We start from the raw sequence: 6,000 nt of genomic DNA, 5'->3' as shown, positions 1-6,000 counted from the left end.
ATCTATAAATTGCTTTGGGTAGTATAGCCATTTTCACAATATTGATTCTTCCAATCCATGAACATGGTATATTTCTCCATCTATTTGTGTCCTCTCTGATTTCTTTCATCAGTGTTTTATAGTTTTCTATATATAGGTCTTTCATTTCTTTAGGTAGATATACTCCTAAGTATTTTATTCTTTTTGTTGCAATGGTGAATGGTATTATTTCCTTAATTACTCTTTCTGTTTTCTCATTGTTAGCATATAGGAATGCAGGGGATTTCTGTGTGTTAATTTTATATCCTGCAACATTGCTGTATTCATTGATTAGTTGTAGTAATTTTCTGGTAGAGTCTTTAGGGTTTTCTATGTAGAGGATCATATCATCTTTAAACAGTGAGAGTTTTGCTTCTTCTTTTCCTATCTGGTTTCCTTTTATTTAGTTATTGTTTTCTGCTCTGATTGCTGTGGCCAAAACTTCCAAAGCTATGTTGAATAGTAGTGGTGAGAGTGGACACCCTTGTCTTGTTCCTGACTTTAAGGGAAATGCTTTCCATTTTTCACCATTGAGGATAATGTTTGCTGTGGGTTTGTCATATATAGCTTTTATTATGTTGAGGTATGTTCCTTCTATGCCTGATTTCTGGAGAGTTTTTATCATAAATGGATGTTGAATTTTGTCAAAGGCTTTTTCTGCATCTATTGAGATAATCATATAGTTTTTAACTTTCAATTTGTTAATGTGGTATATTACATTGATTGATTTGTGGATATTAAAGAATCCTTGCATTCCTGGGATAAAGCCCACTTGGTCATCTTTTTAATATGTTGTTGGATTCTGTTTGCTAGAATTTTGTTAAGGATTTTTGCATCTATGTTCATCAGTGATATGTGTGTTCATCAGTGATATTTTAGTGTGATTTTAATTCCACTGTTTAAATGGCAATGGTATTAATTTGATTCTCTTGAGACACAGGCCTAAAAGTCTGTGAGGCACTCTGGTTTTCATAGTTAAGTGTAAGTGAGAAGCAGCCCGCTGTACTCCCAGCACTAAGTGTATTTTACACACATTTTTCATTTCTATCTAATCTCTAAAGCTTCACAGGCAGTGACTGGTGGTGGGGCGGGAGTAGGTACCCAGGTCCATAAGATCAGTCATGTCAAGTGACACCTACACATTTCAAAACTAAGTTAGGTAACATCCTCAAATACTCCTTATAAAGTAGATATCTATCTAACTGGTTTCTATAGCTGGACTATCTTACCTTTCACAAAAGACTGTAAGATATATTCTATTTTTTTTCCTTTTCCAGATGAGGAAAATTGAGGCCAGAGGAAGGTTATCAACAACAGCAGGTGGGAGAGCTGGGATCTGAGCCCAGGAGATAGACGATGGTATTCTGACTGAGGAAAAGCTCGAAAAATATTAACTAATTTCCACTTAGAAGTTAAGAATGCTACTTTTATTTGTACACAGACAAACCAAGTTAACTCTCCAAAGTAGATTTGTTGTTGTTGTTCAGTTGCCCAGTCGTGTCCGCCTCTTTTTCCCATGGACTGCAGCACACCAGGCTTCCCTGTCCATCACCACCTCCGGGAGCTTGGTCAAACTCATGTCCATTGAGTCAGTGATGCCATCCAACCATCTCATCCTCTGTTGTCCCCTTCTCCTCCTGCCTTCAATTTTGCCCAGCATCAGGGTCTTCTCCAATGAGTCAGCTCTTCACATCAGGTAGCCAAAGTATTGGAGTTTCAGCTTCAGCATCAGTCCTTCCAATGAATATTCAGGACTGATTTCTTTTAGGATTGACTGGTTGGATCTCCTTGCAGTCCAATGGACTCTCAAGCGTCTTCTCCAACACCACAGTTTAGAAGCATCAATTCTTTGGTGTTCAGCCTTCTTTATGGTCCAACTCTCACATCCATACATGACTACTGGAAAAACCATAGCTTTGACTATACAGACCTTTGTCAGCAAAATAATGTTTCTGCTTTTCAATACACTGTCTAGGTTTGTCATAGATTTTCTTCCAAGGAGCAAGCGTCTTTTAATTTCATGGTTGAAGTCACCATCTGCAGACCCTCCAGAGTACTTGGAGAGTGCAGACAAAACCTTGTGTGTACTAGGACCAAGGGAAAGGAGCAATGACCCCCACAAGAGACTGAACCAGACCTGCCTGAGAGTGTTTGAGTGTCTCCTGTGAAGGCATGAGTCAACAGTGACCTGCCACGGGGACAGGGGCATTGGCAGCAGCAGACCTGGGAGGTGTGGCATGTGGCATCAGTCCTCTTGGAGGAGGTCACTACTAGCTCCACCATAGAGCCTCCAGGCAGACAACCCACAAACGGGGGAACAATTTTACCAAAGAAGTTCATGCACTGTTGTAAAAGTTCTAAGGCCCACAACAGATTTCCTAACCTGGGAATCCAGCAAAAGGACTGAGAACTCCCAGGGAAACAGACTCTTGAAGGGCACAACAAAGCCTTGTGAGCACCAGGTCCCAGAAAAAAGGAGCAGTGAACCCACAAGAAACTGAGCCATACTTGCCTGTGAATGTCCAAGAGTCTCTGACAGAGGTGTAGGTCAACAGTGGCCTGCCTTGGGGTCAGGGGCATTGACTACAACAGTCCTGGGAGCCTCAGCATGAGGCCTTTTGAAGGAGGTTGCCATTACTGCCATTACCCCACCATAGTTTGGCCTCAGGCAAAACTACAGGGAGGGAACACAGCCCACCCATCAGCAGAAAATTAGATTAAAGATTTACTGAGCTTGGGCCTGACCACAGAGCAGCACCCAGTTTTACCCACAGCCAGTCCCTCCCACCAGGAAGCTTTCATAAACCTCTTACCCTCACCCATCAGAGGGCAGACAGAATGAAAACCACAACCACAGAAAACTAATCAAACTGATAACATGGACCACAACCCTGTCTAACCCAATGAAACTATGAGCCATGCCTTGTAGGGCCACCCAAGATGGATGGGTCATGGAGGAAAGTTCTGACAAAATTGGTCCCTTGGAGGAGTGAATGTCAAACTTCAGTATTCTTGCCTTGAGAACCCCATGAACAGTATGAAAAGGCAAAAAGATAGGACACTGAAAGATGAACTTCCCAGGTCAGTAGGTGCCCAATATGCTACTGGAGATCAGTGGAGAAATAACTCCAAAAGGAATGAAGAGGCTGAGCCAAAGCATAAACAACACCCAGTTGTGGAAAGTAAATTAAAATAATTTAATTGCTTTTTATATGATGGAATATTGCTCAGCCAAAAGAAGAATGAAATGATGCCATTTGCACCAACATGAATGGACCTAGACATAATCACACTAAGTGAAGTAACTCAGACAGAGAAAGATCATTATCATATGATATACTTACATGTGGAATCTAAACATGATACAAGTGAACTTATTCACAAAACAGAAATAGACCATGGACACAAAGAACAAATTATGGTTACCAAAAGAGAAAGATAGCGGGGCAGATAAATTAGGAGTTTGGGAATAACATACGTACACTACTATATATAAAATAGATAAACCACAAGAACATACTGTATAGAACAGAGAACTACACTCAATATTTGGTAATAGCATAAAGTGGAAAAGAATCAGAAAAATAATATATATGTATAACTGAATCACTTTGCTGTACACCAGAAACTAATACAATATTGTAAATCAACTGTGTGTGTGTGTGTGTGTGTGTGTGTGAGTTGCTCAGTCATGCCAGACCCTTTGTGACCCATGGACTGTAGCGTGCCAGCCTCTGTTCATGGGGTTTTTCAGGCACGAATACTGGAGTGGGTTTCCATTGCCATCTCTAGGCTCTCTTTCCAACTGAGGAATCGAACCCACGTCTCCTGTGTCTCCTGAATTGCAGGCAGATTCTTTTTTTTTTTAGAAATCTGATTCTTTTTTTTTTTTTTTCATTTATTTTTATTAGTTGGAGGCTAATTACTTCACAACATTGCAGTGGGTTTTGTCATACATTGACATCCAAGAGTAGAATAACGGAGACAGAAGATAGGATAAGTGACGTAGAAGATAAATTGGTGGAAATAAATGAAGCAGAGAGGAACAGCATGTATATTATCTAAAGTGCAGGCAGATTCTTTACCCGCTGAGTCATTGGGGAAGCCAATACAATGTTGCAAATCAACTATACCTCAATAAAAAAAAAATGTTAATTTTATTTGTACATAGAACAAGTTTATTCTCCAAAGTAGATAAAGTAAATTAAAATAATTTAAAAAGTGAAAATGAAGTCCCTCATTCGTGTACGACTCTTTGCGACCCCATGTACTGCAGCCTCCCAGGCTCTTCCATCCATGGGATTTTCCAGGCAAGAGTACTGGAGTGGGTTGCCATTTCCTTCTCCAGGGGATCTTCCTGCCTCAGGGATTGAACCCGCGTCTCCTGCACTGCAGGAGGATGCTTTACCCTTTAAGCCACCAGGGAAGCCCTAAATAATTTAAAGGTAATACTTTATCGGGTTCCTCAGTGGCTCCTGGTCACCAGAAAGACCAAACCATGCTTAGAAGCTTGGGATTTTTCCATCCCACACCCTCACTTCTCTAGAGAAGATAGAGGGGCTGGAAATGGAGTTAAAACTGATTGTGCCTACATGAGGAAGCCTCCATAAAAATTCCTAAAGTATGGTGTTTGGAGAACTTGTGGGTTGGTGAACATATCTGTGTACTGGGAGGGTAATGCACCCCAGGCTCACAAGACAAAATCTCCTGTGCTTGGGACGCACCCAGAACTTGCCTTAAGTCTTTCTTCATCAGGCTGTTTATCTGTATCCTTTCTCAAGTGCTTTAATACACTGATGTAAGCGAGTGTTCCCCTGAGTTCTGTGAGCTGCTCACTCTAGCAAATTCATCAAATGAGGAGGGGATTGTGGGAACTTCTGACTGTAGCCCAATAGGACAGAAGTTGTGGGCAATATGGGATCCTACTACTTGTGATTGGCACCTGAGATGGGGATGGTCTTGTTGAACTGAGCCCTTCACCCGTGGGCTCTGATGCTATCTCCTGGTATATAGGGTCATGTAGGACACCACATACTGAGTTAAGCTATAGCACACTCAAATGGCGTTGCAAAGTTGCTTGGAGAGGGGAAACCCATACGTATGGTGACCAGAAGCTCCAGATGTGACATTATCTGTGTGGGGAGTACAGGAGACAAGCAGGAGGGAAAGGTTGGGTGTTTTCCTAACATGATAACATGTGCTCATTATTAATGTATTAAATAAGCTGGCACCCAATTTAATAACTCCAGCAGTTTTGCAGAACTGATGTTTGTATCAATATTTCATGATAACTATACCAACCATGGCTGTAGTTGGGCTTCCCTGGTAGCTCAGATGGTAAAGAATCCACCTGCATCATGGGAGATCTGGATTCAATCCCTGGGTTGGGAAGATCCCCTGGAGGAGGGCATGGCAACCCACTCCAGCATTCTTGCCTGGAGAATCCTCAAGGACAGGGGAGCCTGCTGGTCTACAGTCCATGGAGTTGCCAAGAGTTGGACATGACTGAGCGACTAAACACATAGCATACCAACCATAATGTAAATGGAAATAGCTAATTGTTATTGGGCATAAAAATAATTTAGGGTTGCCAAATAAAATATAGTATTGCCAGTTAAATGTGAATTTCAGATAAAAAACAAATAATTTTTAAACATAAGTATGTCCCAAATATTGTATGGGATCTACTTTTACTTAAAAGAATTATTTTGTTTACAAAATTCTACTGAATAGCACAGGGAACTATATTCAACTTCTTGTAATAACCTAAAATGGAAAAGAATCTGGAAAACATTCTTATATATATAAGAAATGTATGTATATATTTGTATAACTGAATCATTTTGCTGTATACCAGAAATAGACACAACATTGTAAATCAAATATACTTCAATTTTAAAAAAGATCAAAGCCACATACACATGTTGCTTATCTGAAGTTCAGATTTAGCCCCGCTCTGCTGCTCTCCACTGCCTTGGTGTC

This window comes from Cervus elaphus, chromosome 13, assembly GCF_910594005.1.
Source record: "Cervus elaphus chromosome 13, mCerEla1.1, whole genome shotgun sequence".
Classification (NCBI taxonomy): Eukaryota; Metazoa; Chordata; class Mammalia; order Artiodactyla; family Cervidae; genus Cervus; species Cervus elaphus.
The sequence above is the reverse complement of the archived record's forward strand: the minus strand, read 5'-3'. Positions refer to the sequence as shown.